We start from the raw sequence: 17,449 nt of genomic DNA, 5'->3' as shown, positions 1-17,449 counted from the left end.
CTGCAAGTAGCTCCGTAATACGCCAAAATCAAAGAGTCTTAACGCTTAGGTACGTACAAATTCCAACGATATATAATACTTATATATATATTATAAAGTGTGTATGTTTATACTGTTCGACTATTACGTGCACTTTAGCAAGCGAAAGTTAGTTATTTGGCGACACACTATTTAGTACTTACTCATATAATATATAATATAATAATATAATATATTAAGTGATATATGAGCGCAATTGTTTTATCTAACTATAACGAGTAGGTATAAGGGTGATATCACGGGTCGCGCAAGTTGTGATGATATTTAATGCAAACCATTATATCTACTGGTAATCGTTACAAAACTAGGAAACAAAATTATATTATATATTATTATGATCGTTACCTATATTATTCGAGGATGGGTTAATGTTTACGATATATAACACGCGACAAAATATGCGATCTGGGAGGCACGATGAGATGATACGTGAAATATCATAATATATCATTATATTTCTGGTAGAACAAAAATTCTGGTTAACGCTTTGGCAAATGAAAAAGTAAAAAATGATCAAATATTTTTTTTTTTATAATTGGGAATAATAATAAACAAATTTATATATATATTATAAAAATTGCCAATTATTTGTAGTTATAAGTTTATAAAATGTTCAAATGGTATAGCATAGCCATGACGAAACAAAACAAAGCAAAGTTATGACATTATAAAGTTCCAATATAATAAACAAAGATTCAAAATGTTATTATTTTATTATAATGTAATGACATTATTCGTGAGAACTTGAAACTTTTACGTGTAATATTAAATTCTATAGTACATATTATAATACCTATGCACAATTATATTTTCAAAACATTTAGATTAATTTTAAGCTATTTCCCATTTATACCACAAGTCTATTCACACCGTTCGATTAAATAATAAATTGTATAAATATGCATAATAGTTAAATAATCAATAGTCAATTGTTGAATAATTATTTTACTTTAATACATATTTATAAAAAAGGTAGGCAAATGGGTACTGCTCTGCTGTACATATAACTTCAAATGTATCATTATTATGAATGTGTTAAATTTTAATTCATTGATACCTATACAATATTGCATATTATTATAAAAAAAACGATTATAAACTGAGACGGTCTTTCAGCTTATATTATTATTTATATTTCTTATATATTGTAGAAATGTATTATAAAAGTTTTAGTTAGTGTATGTTGTTATAATATTTATAAACTACAATATGAAAATATCTTATCTACTAATATCTTGTCTGTGGCATCCTGTTGAGCTAAAATAGTATATAATTGTGTGAAATGATACTGCGAGTAATATTTATTTTTATAAAACTAAAAAATTTGCTTTCCATGTTAAAAATAATAAAAAATCGTGTTTTTACATTCGTACGAGAAACAGATATCTTGATTGACATGAAGTTACTGCAGTCAGTTACTGAACGATCGACTTTACTTCTTTTTACTGATAAAAACATTAAATCGAATTTCCATGCAAATGCGGATAATATCTTAACTCGTATTAAACTAAAAACGAATGGAAAATTTTAGGACGGAAGTGTTCCAACAGTATGAGAAATGACTCTATTTTTTTCTCCCTTACCTAACCTAACAAACAAACAAATAAAAAAAATACTTTTCAAATCTAAAATTGAGTCTTCGAGAACCTACTTCAAATGTTTAGATTTCTACATTCAGAAAACACAATTATTATATTATTTTTTCAATATACAATATAAATATAAACAATTGTTTAATAATACCTACTGATATTTTATAAAAACCCATACAAGTATCATATCTGATTAAATTCAGTTATTTATTATCGTATTATATATATTATGAGTTTATTGTATTAAGGTTGACGATAATTTATGATAGTTTGTTTTCTTCAAATAAGTACTAGCAGAGTACACCGTAGAGTTACAGATTCTAACGTAATTTCTTTTTCCGTATAAATTTAACAATTAAAAATATTATTTTTGGTTTATACAGCATCTTTTTCATTCAAAAAAAAAAAACCCCTTTTTATCCAAATAATTTCATTTACAACGAACATTTACTGCACTTATGTGTCTCATAATGATTTATACTTATTTGTATTATGTAGATACCGATAGTGTATGTATCAGATGCATAAAAATATTTCTTTCTAAATTTGTTCTAATCTCTTAATTAATTTTAATTTATAATTTTGTTCGATACCAGTTGAGACATCTTGTGTAAGCACAAAATATTAGTCAACAATTTTTATGATATCCACAAAACGTCCGTCTTTAATTGGACAGTATTGTTTAATTTCTCGTGGTTGAGTAATAAATTTGTATGTCAAAGCCGTTATTTCATTTTAAACTTATAAACTATTTTACTTTTATAGTTTATTCTATTACATAATTTTGTGTCATATCATAAAAGATATATCTTAAATCTCGTTCATTTATATTGGTATTTTTAGTTCGTTGCTACGAAAAATTCATCTTTCGACAGGTACGCTCCAAATAATGTCGTTTGTTATATGTGGTGAGAATTAATGTTTTATACTGATATCGAATATTTATTGTTATTATTTTGCTATTTTCTTTGATTTTTCCTACTTCCTACTAACTTGTTAATATAATGTTATATTATAACCATTCGATGTCAGGGACTAACTATTAATTATTATTTAGGAACACATTTTCATTATAAAAATTCAACATGGATTATACCAATAACTCTAATGACAGTATAAATATGACATTTATTCATTTATGGTATAGTTACATTTTTTAAATTGGTCAACCTTATTGAAATTAAACTTAGACTTCACAATCAATTCAGTCAGCGTTTTCTACGGAGTACCTATACAGTCAAAAGTGTCAGACCAACTTAAAATTCATTGTCACAATGATGTCTTGAAGACGTGACAAGACCTTTTATAGGTCCGAAAATGACAGAAAATCATTTTCGATATTTTATTCAAAACTGGTGTCCTTATAAAAAAAATGACAAGAATTTCAACAAAAACAGTAGGTTTTCAAAACTTTTTAATTAATTTCGAGTATGATATTGCAGGTGGTATGTTTTTGTCAAATTTATATTATGTTTAGTTGCTGCGTTTGATTTTTGAAAAGTTACAATGACGACTGCAGCTTTTGAAACGAAATCGTATGATATTACTGTATTATAGAACCACTTTTGATTAAAAAACTTGGGACTTGGGCATTGTTGCGTGGCTTTATATGTTCAAAGTTTAAAGTGTGAATATTCTGGGTATAATAAATAATAATCAACATATTCGTGGAATATTCTGATAAATTATAGCTTGGCAAACAAATAAAAAGTACGGTTGTCAGTAAACCGTCGACAGATCACAGCAGTATATTATTTTATTGGCTATATATTTAAATAGATATGAGTGTGTGAATTAAAATAAACAATACTAATACATGAAGTTAAGTTGCTTTATATACAATATACATGTTAGATTATAATATGAAGGACTGTGAGTGACTATAATATACACATCGATTATATTTTAATATTATTTATGACTATAGCGTGTAGTAATAAGAAATATGAGTAATATGGCCAGCGATTTAGTTGAAAAAACCAAATCGTTATTTGTTTGCATTTAAGTACAGCGTAATGGACGGTGAATGGTGATATATCTGTTGTTTGCAAAAAACGTCCAAAAACGTTATTCATTTAAATGTGGGTTGTAAATAAATTATATAATATTATAATACAGTGCACAAACACCAAAAAATCACTTAAAAAATACAAACCATTTCTGAACTTTTTTTTATTACGTAGGCCACACAGAACAAACGTCAGTCTCAGTGATTACTTATAAACATAATTTAATATTTTTTTTCTGTACTTGCAAAACTTTATAACAGAAAAAAAAGCATGTACATCAATTTTAAAACAGTAGCTACCCATTTTTAAAGTGTTTTGTTTTTAATTCAACCTATGAATACACACAAATTATTTTAATTTTATGAATTTTATATAATATATTAGCGTGAAATAGTACTACTTCAGTGGAGTACTCAAAAATAAAAACTATAGACGAGGGTCGAAACACTTTAAGCGCCTCCATTAAAATATCGAGGGTTCATAACATGGTATCATAAATAATAAAAAACTATTAAGTCATATCGTAAAAAAATATTGATATAAATACAGTTCTCAGCCATATCGTACCATTACATTATTTTATACTCGAGCTTTTACCGGAGAAATAACAAGAAACAAAGTTGAAAGTCATAACACTAAAATGTCAAGTTGATCATCATGATATTGGATTCATTTGATAAATCAACATACACTGTCCAACTAGCTATCAGTACATATTGCTAATATATGATACTATTTGTCTTTTACTGTTACTTAACATAATACTATAAAATATTGTTTATTCAAAACTTATAAAAAAAAAATAGATAAAAACAAGTGACAAAAGACTCGATCATGGAAATTATTTTGACATAATAGTTAATATTAAGTTGTGCATAAATTATGTATATATATATTAATTAATCAATTAATGTTCATTTCCTCTTACTAATTAACAAACTTGAACTAAACTACTCGTGGTTTTGGGTCATGGAGACACGTTTTTTTGCAACGACGATTATAATCATAATAATTATAATAATAATAATTGCCTTAAATTCCGGTGGTTTAATTGATACACTTCCGAGTAAAAAAAAATGTTCACTTCCTGTGGCGACGGAGGGTATATACAGTACGTATAATATAATAATAATATATAATATGGCTACGGTCCAAACAGTTACCGTCCCGCGTTAGTGGTCGACGGTGAATAGTCGACGACTGAGCCGGCGCAATGCTACGATGCCAAAAAAAAAAAAAAAAATTAAATAAATTTCAAGTTAATAAAATGAAATGTAACAGAAAGAATGGTCGAGTGAAATCAACCAATTACGTAATGAAATTTGTTCTGATCAATATTTATATAAACAAATATTGATAAGAAAAAAAAATCGTTATTAATTATTTACAATTATTATTTGAATATGTATAGTTTGATTAATTATAAGTGTCATTTATAATTTCTCTTACACCCCGTATAACGTCAAGTCCACGCTAATGATGCTGGTTTCGGACAAGACGGGATATTTTTTTATTATTATTATTCCGCCCGCACAAAGTTAACATTGACGTCATAATATTGTTATATTTCATGATATTATTAATATTCTAAACAGGACGCAGGCGTGTACCTATTTTGCCTATCCATGACGCCGTGTTACGAGATCCTATAATTAAAAATGTAGAATAACAAAATTCACAAAATAAACTTAGCTTTAAAACATAGGTTTGTGAAAAAAAATAAATACGAATTCCAGTGAGATTTTAGTTCTCACCCATGTGATTTTTGACGAAAATTGAGAACAATATTGACAACATCAACATACCTAACAATATATAACAATCATTATTATCTATTTGTAAAATATGTATTCGTGACAATGTATAGTATGTTGTATAGTTTGGGTACATCTATTACACGCTATACTGGTTTTATAAGATACTGACTCGATTGAATTCCATTCGGAAGTGTTGCGGTGTTTGTTATAGTATGATAGGAGTAGAACACTGTCGGTCGGCAGTGTACGATAGCACGTAATACAGAACCGCGAAACTTTTTAATTAGGTTTCGGGCCCTTAAATCTTGAAGTGGTCTCTCAGGACTTTAGACCCCATCGGGGAACTATTTGTCAACCCCGAGGGACCGGAATTGTTTCCGGGCGACGTGCGACGATTCGCAGGCCACTTTCTCTGGTCTAAAAAGAGCGAAAACCTCGTTTGACGGGTGCGGCGCGTTGGCTTGCCGGTCATTAGTCCAATTCGTCAGGGTCCGGACGTCCGTTCCCGTCACCGTCGTACCACCCTCGCGTGACTAATATGCAAAATACGTAAAACTAGCCAAAAATTTGTGAACTGCAATTTTTTTCCCGTGTAGGACTGACTCGTTGGCCCCAAGCTGGCAGTTATGCGAACACAGTTTAATCACCCTTCCACCGTCGCCACAGACTCCGCACTCACAGTAGATACACGTTATTCGCATTAGATAGTATTATAATATATAGACTTTATGCGCATAAGTGTGCGCAGTATTTACGCTTCATATTGCCACAGCGGCATGGTTAAAACCACAAAATGTATGGTATAAATAATACTAATAATAATGTATTCTATCAACTGTATGCTGCCGGTAAATTTTCAGTGCCACAAATAACGGTAACACGCCGAAACGATTGCAGAGTGTAATATGTTGTATTGTTATATATCTTTTAATCATTGCGTACAGTCACAATTAAAACTATAGTTTTAACTATTATTATTATTATAACAATCGTTATAACTGCGGTAGTTATCTACGCACTGAAACGAAACTTAACAACGAACTATCGGCGGTTTTATCTGCAAATGTGCGTTTGGTTTCATAATCCGTGAGCTACCATAACGCGAAAGGTACACAACTTGTGTGATTATTCTGCTTCACGTTTTCGCTGAAAGGGGCCATGAAAAGTTTAGCAGATCAACTATGATAAAATATTTATTTATATTTAAACAACACAATAATATTAGATTATTTTAAAAAAAGAACCGAGGATAATTTAATATTTAATATTTACTGTTTTGACTAATTAGAATATTATAACTAGAACGTAACCTTTTATATAAATGCCATAATTAGTGGGATCACCTTAACACTGGATAGTTTGTTTATATACATTATACATATTTCTTTTTTGTCTAAATAATATAAGTACTCAGCTGCTATAGGTTAACATTCTGTTGTGAAATAGGTTTTGAGTTACCTCATTATTGAATATTCAGTATTAAGTTATTCATATGATTTAGTTTTTCCTTAGTATTTTGATAAGTACTGAATATTTTGAATTTTGATCTTGAATTTCTAAGTGACTAAGTAGATCTAGTTTTAAACTCTTTAAGTTAAAGATCAAAGTATTTAATACTTTTCTTACTATAAATTGTGTAAATACATTTATCGCTCCACTCTCGAAATCTGAATTATATAAATAATTATTTATATAATAGATTGATGTCTCTGTGGAACACTAAAAATAATAATGATTTTTTTTCCAATTTATCTTTTAATAATACAAGTACACTTTTTGTTACAATTATGTCTTGTAGACAATACTTCAATTTTTTTTTTTTTGATATATTAATGTAGGTATTAACTATTAAGACTACTATTAAAAGTAGGTATATTGTATTACTAAGACATCGCATTATGTCTTATATTATTATATTATACATTTCAATTGATTTCCATTAATGAAGATAATTATTATTATTCTACTTTATATTTATATACATATTTTTTTTTACTTTTGTTCATTATTTTTTTTCTATGTAAATTTTATTTATTTTCAATCGTCTAATAATATTTCCAGAAACAATGGTTTGCAATAAAACAACATAAATAATTCACTATTTGGGTTTGTTATCTCTGATATTAATTTGTTTGCAATAAACATTTAAAATAGAAATTTATGATTTTTATTTATAATTATTTATAACTGTAGAAGAAACTTTTCTAGAAGATTCTTAAATTAGATACCGATGTTTGTTTAATTAATAACAACACTGTGTTGTAAAATAAAATCGAATTTGATTTTTTTTTTTTTAATTTTTTTTTATATCACGCACAACAATATAATACAATGTATAAATATAATAATTTATACTCCTTTAAGTCGTAACTTGTGTTGAAGGAAATAATTATCTTTTAAATAATTTTGATTATGAAATATGAAAAGAATAACTTAACAGCAATAAAAGATTTACAGTTAGAGGGTTAGATGAAAGACAAGTTATAGTGGAAAATATAGAAAATATATAGATAAAATATTCAGACAAACAAAACATAATTTCATAGTTGATTATTTTCTTAAGTTTCTTAGAAAGAAAAGTTTGTTAACTTAGATAAAGGTCTATAGTAAGTCATATTTTTTTCATCTCATCCCTAGTATAGGGGTTTGATAATAGTTAGTTTAAAATTACTCAGAAAATATGTACAAGAGATTTAACAATTAATTCAGAGATACTTTTTAAGATTTTCACTGCTATCCGATCATATCCCGCAGTGGTATTATTTTCTTGAAAGTTATAATCACAAAAAACCATATAATGAAGTTACTTAACAAAGATTATCACTCCATTTTTTAGGTTTCTTTTTGTAGAAAAGAAAAATAGATTATATTCAGCTATCATTTAGGATTTAGCAACACAAAACCATGTAATGCCAAGTTTCAGCTCCGACTAAAATATCAATTTGATTACTTTTAACGCAATTTTCAATAAATAATAGAAGTTCATCAAAATTAACATTGATACTTTTTATAATAAAACATATAATGTTTAGACAATTTCTATTTTTATAATTTATACATGTCTTGTATTAAGTACTTGACATTAATTTATTATACATTTTTAATTAACAATAAGATTATATTTTAAATGTGATTGAGAAATTAAAACAAAAATCAAGATTTGTTTCCAATTAAAATGTATTTAACATTTTCTAATTTTTTTAGTAAATAATTTTTAAACCATATGCATTTTAAACCAGTTTTGAGACACTAATTTCGATAAAATTATCAATCACTTTTTGTTCTATGATACTGATGTAGTGACTTAAAATTATAATTTCACCTTTAAATTTTATATTTTACTCTCTCAGCATTTTATTTTCTTCTTTATTTTTTTTTAAATATCCTAATACGTTTCTAATTTGTTCATCAAAGTTATCAAACTTGTTGCTCATAAAGTTAACGGAATCCGATAGATCCTTAAAGTTGTTATTAGAGGAAGTATTTGTAACAAGGTTCTTAGTTTGAATAATGTTATCTGGATACTGAGATGCTGACTTTGAATCAAGTTTACATTTGAAACAAGATCATTTTTGTTTAGTGGCTTTTGACATTTGGCGAAAGGTAGCTTCTCTTAACGCAGTACGTATAGTGGTAAAACTCATTGAATACTAAATATTTTCATGCATCATATTCGATACTATCTTCAATATACAAATTACGATTCAATATTTAATATAGAAACAAAAACGCGTTGAGAGATAATCGACTGTAATTAACACAAAGACTGGATACGTCCGAATCCGTCAATATACGAAAAAAATTGAATACTAGCATCATATTATTATATTCATTATATTTACAGTAGTAATGCGCTTTTCTATAATAGAAAATAATTGTTTTCGTTTACATATTAGAAACAGAAATCCAGAAATGCGATTTGTAGATTTATTGGATTATCGTTATTGATTATAATAAAAACCTATTTCAGATACTGTTTTAGCAAAATAATAATAATTATCTATCATCTAATTATTTAGACTGTACGGGAAAATTTTTACGATCTATTATTAATATCGCTATATATTTCATATTAATAAGACTGGTGCTACGCGAAAATTAAAATGTAAAACGCTGCAACGTACCAATTTCGCGGCGTTCGTAAAATTCAATTTGATATTTCACCAACTGTCGCGATGATATAATACGCTCGATTCAAATTTTTATACTCGACCAGTGCAAAGTTTCACGCTTTGTTATATTTTACGCCATTTGGAAAACATATCATTAGCCGACGTATTTTAATAATGTTTGGCTTTTTGTTATCCCGTCCGCGAGCGAAAATAAAACGTAATAATAACATAACTTACCGGCCAAAGTTTCCACGGCGCGACAAAATATGGAGTCGAATAAAATATGTCTCTTTGTTAATAATAAAAACAGACCGGCGAAGAACGTTATTTGTGCCGTTGTGTCGCTGCTGTTATTGTTGTTCTTGTTGTTGTCGTTGCTGTTGTTGTTATCTGTTGTTAATTATCTCATTTTTCACCGTTCGCATCACGAGCGTCGCGGCGTACGACTATAACGCATTTCGCTCCGTCGGTGCGCCACCAAGTGCTTTCTGCAGAACGCCACAAATGCTCTCCACTTAACCCTCACACTCGACTGGTTTTGAAGTCAATTGGCGGTGTAGTAATATCGGAGATTTGTGTTAGTCACCCGGTCTCGGGAACGCGTCCATTGCTATATTATAATGTATTATTATATACTTATTATTACTATTATAATATACGATTTCCGAGGTGGCCGCCATACGAAAGATTGTTCCAGACCGAGTTTTTTCTCTTCGGTTTCCTTATTTCCGCGTTCATTCCCTCCGCCGCCAGTCGACCGCCAGCAGTCGTAGTTTGACGATCCGAGACTGACGATAAAACTTCGCGCGTGATACCCAACTGAACACCAAACTATGGTGTACAAACATAATATAAAATATATATATAGGTATAATGTCACAATGGTGTCGTTATAATAATAAACACCACACCGAGTTTAGAACAGTTCTGCCAACAGCAGCTAAACCTACTCGGTATTAATACCATCTGCAGACGAACAGACGAAGAACCGTAACATTGTGTGCACGTATGCGTAATTACTTCAACAACGTTAACGTCTCCCAAAAATCAGATACAAATAATAATGGTAAAAGTTGCAACCACCATGACCCACGTTTGTAATTAAAATTATATACCTTCGATACAACCCCTGTAATAACAGTAGGTACTTCTGTTTGCTGTTGAAAAATATGCTTTAATGATTTTAACTCTCTTTTCCGTCGACTTTCCCAGAAATGTTAAGCGTCTTACCTATATACAATATCATAGTAAACGAGAATTGCATATTGTGTCTACTTCGTAGGTATGGTTGGGATTTAAATTTATTTTTTTATAACATTAAATTACATAATATACTTATAGCGAAACGCTAGTACTGCTTAACTTTAAAATTTCAATACCAAAAATACTTGGTTTTTTTCCAAAAAAGCTTGCTCATATTTTTGGTTTTCAGCTCGAATTGTGAAGATTTAGATTAAATAAGATTATACATTTTATAGTTTCACTGAAAAAAATAAATTCCAAAACATTTTACTCTACACAAATAAAATGTGAGAAATAGTTAAACAGGAGAAGGCCATGAAAACTCATATTTTTAGTTCGATTCTTAGTCGGTGAAATGATCATCGATTTTATTTCTTAGATTTTTTGGTAAGATTATTATTAACTCGAAAATATTGAAAATAAAAATATTTTTAGGTATTTGCTATAGTCGTTAGGATGAAAAAAATTAAGAAAAGTCGTTTTTCAACATCTGCCTGTTGTGTTTCTGATTTTACTGACGTTTCGTGACTACTTTTTTAAGCCAAAACTAAACGCCAACCGAAATCTTTAAAAATAAAAGAAATTCACTGTTGGTTAACCATACAGCTATATGCCAAAGTTTTACTTCTGTGAATTTGACATTTTATTTTTTTTTGTATTTTCATTATTTCTTATCGTGCTCTACATCTGCGGCAGATGTGTAATTTATTGGAAATAATAAAGGCAGTCATAAAAATAACCGAAAAAACAATCACAATAATATTGTTTGTTTTTCCATCGGTTTATTATTATTATGACTAGTTTTCGAACTGAAAGTATAACCTCCAGAGCAGATTTAATACTATATAAATATATAATATACATAATATAGAATAAAGCTTTAAAGATAACTCGACACTGGCGACACTCTTTTCATCAAAAACGTAATTTAGGAAAACGCGTGTGTGAGAACGATAAAATCGAATTACAACTGTTAAATGTATAATGCTTCAGTAGTGCAGTGACTGTCATTCAACGCATTTAGTTACACTCGAGAATTATTCTAGATCGGAACAATAATATACGAAAGTTTTGGCTTAAATTATATTATTGATTTATCGCTGTTAAAAACATAAGCATTAAACATGATATAAGTTTATATTATTATATTGTTTGACTATGAGTTAAATTTTATAATATTTTTCTGTTTCTACCATGGTTACATTGATGTTTCACTTACTATATACATAAAAACCATTTTGGCAATTTTATATTTTTGAATGTTGTAGAAAATCACTTATATAATAAAATTATTATCTTATCGAATAATTGTATTAGTTGTATACAATAATTATTAGTTAAAAACTTGCAATGGATTTTAATAAAATGATGTTGAAAATATATCAATAAATAAAAAAACACTTTATCAAGATCTTTTGGTTAAATTTCTCATAATTATTTGTACTACTGACTTCATAAATCCTTCATATATATTTTATATATATATTATGTGTGTGTATTCTTAATTTTTATTTCAGAAATTTTTTTATGTACAAAAACGACCAAAATATAAATATTAATAAAATATATATTTTGGTTTAGATTTTACAATTAGATACGACTTTTTACATTTAAAGATATAATTTGGAATCGATTTCCTAAAAACAATTTTAATGTTTTATTGACCAAAACTTTATATCAATATTAAATATCGTTTATGGTATTGAAAATAAGAACATTTAGAATAACTTATTATACGATTTATACGTACAATAAAAATGAATTGACAAACGATTAGAACAATAGAGCGAAAAATTACTATACCATATTGCCATTCTGACCTATATTAGTCTATAGTACATTAGTACTATACTACTTTTAACGACCGACTACCATTATTGCTTCGAATATATATTATTAAGTATTCAAACATTAATAAATTGATTTTACATTTAAAGTAAATGTCGGCGAAGAAAAATAAAAGCCAGCAATTATAGGTAACTATACTATGCTGTATAGTGTTGTAGGCGTCGAGTGTATATCGTCATTCAGTAAGTCCCTGTAATGGAAGTGTTAAATTTGCATTCAATGATTAATCATTGTATATGAAAAACGATTTAGAGCGAAGACGGTCTGTCAGCTTACATTACAATAAGTTATTTTATGATATTTTTATATTACTTTTATATTAAATTGATTTTACTATTAGTAATATGGTAGGTTAAATTAATATCTACTGATAACAATGCATTTATTATATTTTTGATATTTAATTATTATAATAATAATGGTAAATGTTTATATATTTTAATATCAATAATTGTTATGAATGTTAAAATTAATATTTCCATTTCATAGAATGGTGGGAATGAGTTTGTGATATAAATAGAAATGGCTTGATATTAATATAAATGTCATGAAGTACAATAAAATACATAACAGTTCTCAATTAATGACGTAAATAATACAATTATTATTTTTATTTATAACAATAGTGACCTTATGATTTACAAAATGTAATAATCCACATTAGTAATAAGTAAAAAAAAATTAGAAAAAGTAAATAACCCTTAGTGTACAGCACAAGTCAAGTGTATCTTAGCATCAAGTAAATATACCACTTTAATAATAGGTATAGTGTATGTATTAAATTTAAATTCAATGATAAATCATTTTGCATGGAAAACGATTCAGAGTGACTTATTTCAACGTTTAAGTTGAAAGAACTCTTATCACTTCAGTAGGCGATGACACTGATCACTGATGACATGGATAAAACAAAAAATAAACAAATAAAAATACGCATATCGTTGTAAAATCAATATACCAATAGTTCCGTTAAGAATCTACAATAATAATATAATTATAATAATAATAACTAAGTAAAATTGTAGTACAAATTGTACAACGGGCTTACTAGCCGAGATCTCCACTTATACACTGTGTAAACGATTATTAGTTTTACATTACTATCTCATCGACATTATTTCATACTTGAGCAATACTTTGTACATTATAATTTAGAGTGTACTGAGACAAGATTAGGTTAGTATGTAACAAGTATGTTTTGTGGGTTATAAAATAAAATTCCAAGTCTTATTTTTTTTTTTTTTTTAAGATAAAAACACGAGATAACAGTAAATCGTGTAGGTGTTCCAAATGCTTTTAACGATATATATATATATGGAAACATTATTATTGTTATTATTAAATATATTATATATATATATATTTTTTTTCAATAACGCAAAATTTGGCTGACAATGATTAATTAGCGCATCCGGTTAAATGGATCATCCCGGGTATATGCACGACGTCATGTTCGGTATTACGGCCTACACACGTACACGTGTGGTGCAGAAGCAACCAACCACACGGCGGCGCGCGGGGACGACCAATATTGTCGAGTTCACCGCACACGCTAACAAGCTCTTGTCAAAACATTTAGAGCCTCGTCAAAACGGGCGAGGTATAGTCGTCGGTAATAGGTGTACACATCCATACACCGCCGTCGTGCGCGACACGCGTCATCTCCGTGACAGTACATAATATGTTATGATGTTGTAGAACGTCAATTATTGTTATATAAATGTGTTCACGCGCCCCCGTCCGTGTTCCTCCAAAACGTTTGACGGTCGGCTGTACATTACCATAATAATTTCCAAAGCGCGCGAGTGTGTCCCCGCCGTGCACGGGTCCGTGTTGTAGTATACCGCGGTATAGTTATATATTATAAACGGCGATCATCAGAGGAGTGTGTGTGGGAGTGTGTCTGTGACTGCGGAGCAAAACGGGCGGAGGGTGTACGAGAGTCACCTGCGGACAGAGTTTTTCCCCCGTGGGTCCGACGTATATAGTACCGATAAAACCTATGACTGTTGCGAGTAAAACACTAATGATATGAGAAACCTTAGGAAAACAGTCGTTTAACGAGACTCGCCCGAGATCGTGCCTACCAATTTTGATTGTTGTTTTTATTTTTTTTTGTTTTCAATTTTATATTGTAATTGTCGTTTGAAATTGTATGTTCTTCGATTTTTCACATTTTAAAATCACATCTAACGGTAGGTTAGGTTAGGTCGAAGCTTAATAAATAGTAATAGGGTTAAAATATGAATTTTTTAAATTTAAATTTAATATTTTAACTGCCAAAAGTAATTGTTAAACTAAATAATAGAAATTAAAAAAAAAAAGAAATATGCATTATATGCATTATTAAAATATATATTATCTAACTATTTTTTTTCACTTGATATTTTTCACTTTCTAAATGAACACAACTGTATTCATATTTTAGCATGGTATCTATTAAAAATTGCATACCTATAATATATATATATATTAGTTTTAGATATTAATTGATAAAATAAAATTGGTTTTAATAAGTATTTATTTATATCTGGAAATATATTTTTCTCCTAAAACAAAAAATTGTAAAATTGTAAATAATATCGAATGTTTAATTGTATTTTTATAATTATATTGCCTATTACGAAAACAGTTTCATTCCATTTGAATAATATTTACAATTCAGAAACTTGTATAAATATTTTCTTAAACGTTGTTTTTCAATGATGTTAAAATAATAAGAGTTCTCATTGCCTTGTCCAAATAAAGTCATCAGTAATTAATAAAATGCATGTTTGTAGAAATGCATCATTTAATAAGGGTTTATTACACACTTTGTATAAAACGGTTAGTGACAAAACACTGAAACCGTAATTGTATTTTCTGACAATGATTATAACCCAAACAACATTTGGAGGATTCAACTTTGTTTGACACTCATTTGTTTTTTAAAACCGAATTGTTTTTGGACTCTAAGGTTATTTTCAACACAATTCTGCAAGTTTATGTTATTCAAATGACAAGATATATTCTGTTAACGACTAATTAAATGTTTTTGAGCGAGTTGTAACACAAGTTGACAGTTGTTTAGTATACGTTTAATACTATATAAATATTGTATATTCACGTTGGTGAAATAATACAATGGTATTTTTTAATTGTATCATGTGTTCATATACTTACTATAAAATAAATTTTTTATTATGATTAATCATGTTCAGAGTTATAAATGAATACAATATGTACGAGATGAATTGAATATAATATTATAATTACTTTAATAACTAACAAAATACCATCATTTTAAAACGATTAATTTTATACATATTCTATATATATATAAAAAATATATAAATGTTACACTACTGTAGCTGGTATGAGCTGTAAACTTATTATAATTAGCGATTGGTGTGTTTATAATACAATATACACTACGAGAATGAAAACAAACTTAGACTAATTATCTATAAAAAAAACTTCGTCTTTAAACTTACCAACTCGACAAGTTGGTTATTAATTTAAAGGCCAAATTACATTGAACTAAATTATATGTACCTACCTATAATGTAAACGCATAGCGCATTAAACAATATTTCCCCTTAACAAGACACAAACTATGAACTTGACTGAAACTTTTCAAACAAGATTGAACCACTAGAGTATTTTTTTCGTTCTATCAAAACTAAAATGAGCGTTATACCTAGTTAAAATCAACAGAGCATATTATTAATGTTTTTTTTTTCAATGTAAAAAACAGTCAACACATTAAAATGGTAGTAGTTATTATTTTTCTCAAGTCAACATTAATATAATATTATAGAAATACATATTACGTACTTGGCTTTGGAAAAAAAAACATAAGAAATTAATATATATATAATATCACTACTTATCGTTTTTATGTAAGATATTTAGTACTTTCTTAATTTATTTTCCTTAATATTAAAAACAAAAAAAAAAAAAAAAAAAAATGCAATGAAACCTAACGCGTATAGAATGTAAGTTATTCAATCACGCTTTTCGTGGAAGACAGAGTCGACTGTTTTTCAGTCTCCTATAGCTTAGTCTAAATCTGTAAAAAATACGAAAAAAAACTCACCGTAGTTTTATTGTTGGAGTGGTATGTGCATAATTCAAAACGAAAGCAGAGTTATATAGTAATAATAATTTATATTGGATGGGATTTCGACAGAGAAACGTCTGGTAGCAGTATTTTACATTTCAACGACGACGGCTCGTCGTATCGGAGACACAAATAATATGTTTGTCCGTTTGATGCGGTAACGACATTGTAGCTGTAAAGACGGACGTGTAATAGAGCAGATGGGCCGGAGGATTCGGTACAGTAACGGAAAACGATTTACGATTGAGGTATTTTTTATACGCGTATGCCATATATATACATACATAGATATTATGTTATATTATGCTTCAAGGTGGGAGAGTAACAGAGAGTTCGGTGGTAAAGTAAATTTCGGTGGATGTAAAAAAAACGTGAAAAGCAAACTCGATTGTTATTGATTCGTTCGAATTGATCGAATGTGTGCCTTTGAGTTATTTTAGGACGTTTGAACGTCTAAAAAGGGCACCCTCGTGGTGGACGATGGCGTTTACGCGTTCGTCGGGGATTTATAACCAACGAAACAACTGAAAATTCGCCGGTATGACGTCTGAACTAAATATTTTACGATGTAAATAATGCATTTCATACTCATAATATTATACACTACCTATAATAATCGTCATCATAATATTGTTGTACCATGCAATTCCCCGAGCTTTTTTTATAACGGCCACCCTCTATAATTAACAATACTATTATCGTTAATTCTCTTGTAGTTTTAAAATTGGTTTTTTTTTTTTAATATCTT

General features: G+C 28.4%; 1 protein-coding gene across 1 annotated transcript in view; it reads right to left on the bottom strand.

Moving 5' to 3' along the window:
* Nucleotides 1–17,449, bottom strand: part of LOC114122736 (cell adhesion molecule 3-like) — a 393,513-nt gene that overhangs the window by 312,935 nt on the left and 63,129 nt on the right. The gene's annotated exons all lie outside the window — the stretch shown is intronic.

This window comes from Aphis gossypii, chromosome 1 (assembly GCF_020184175.1).
Source record: "Aphis gossypii isolate Hap1 chromosome 1, ASM2018417v2, whole genome shotgun sequence".
Lineage (NCBI taxonomy): Eukaryota > Metazoa > Arthropoda > Insecta > Hemiptera > Aphididae > Aphis > Aphis gossypii.
This window is presented reverse-complemented; position numbering and strand designations above follow the sequence as displayed.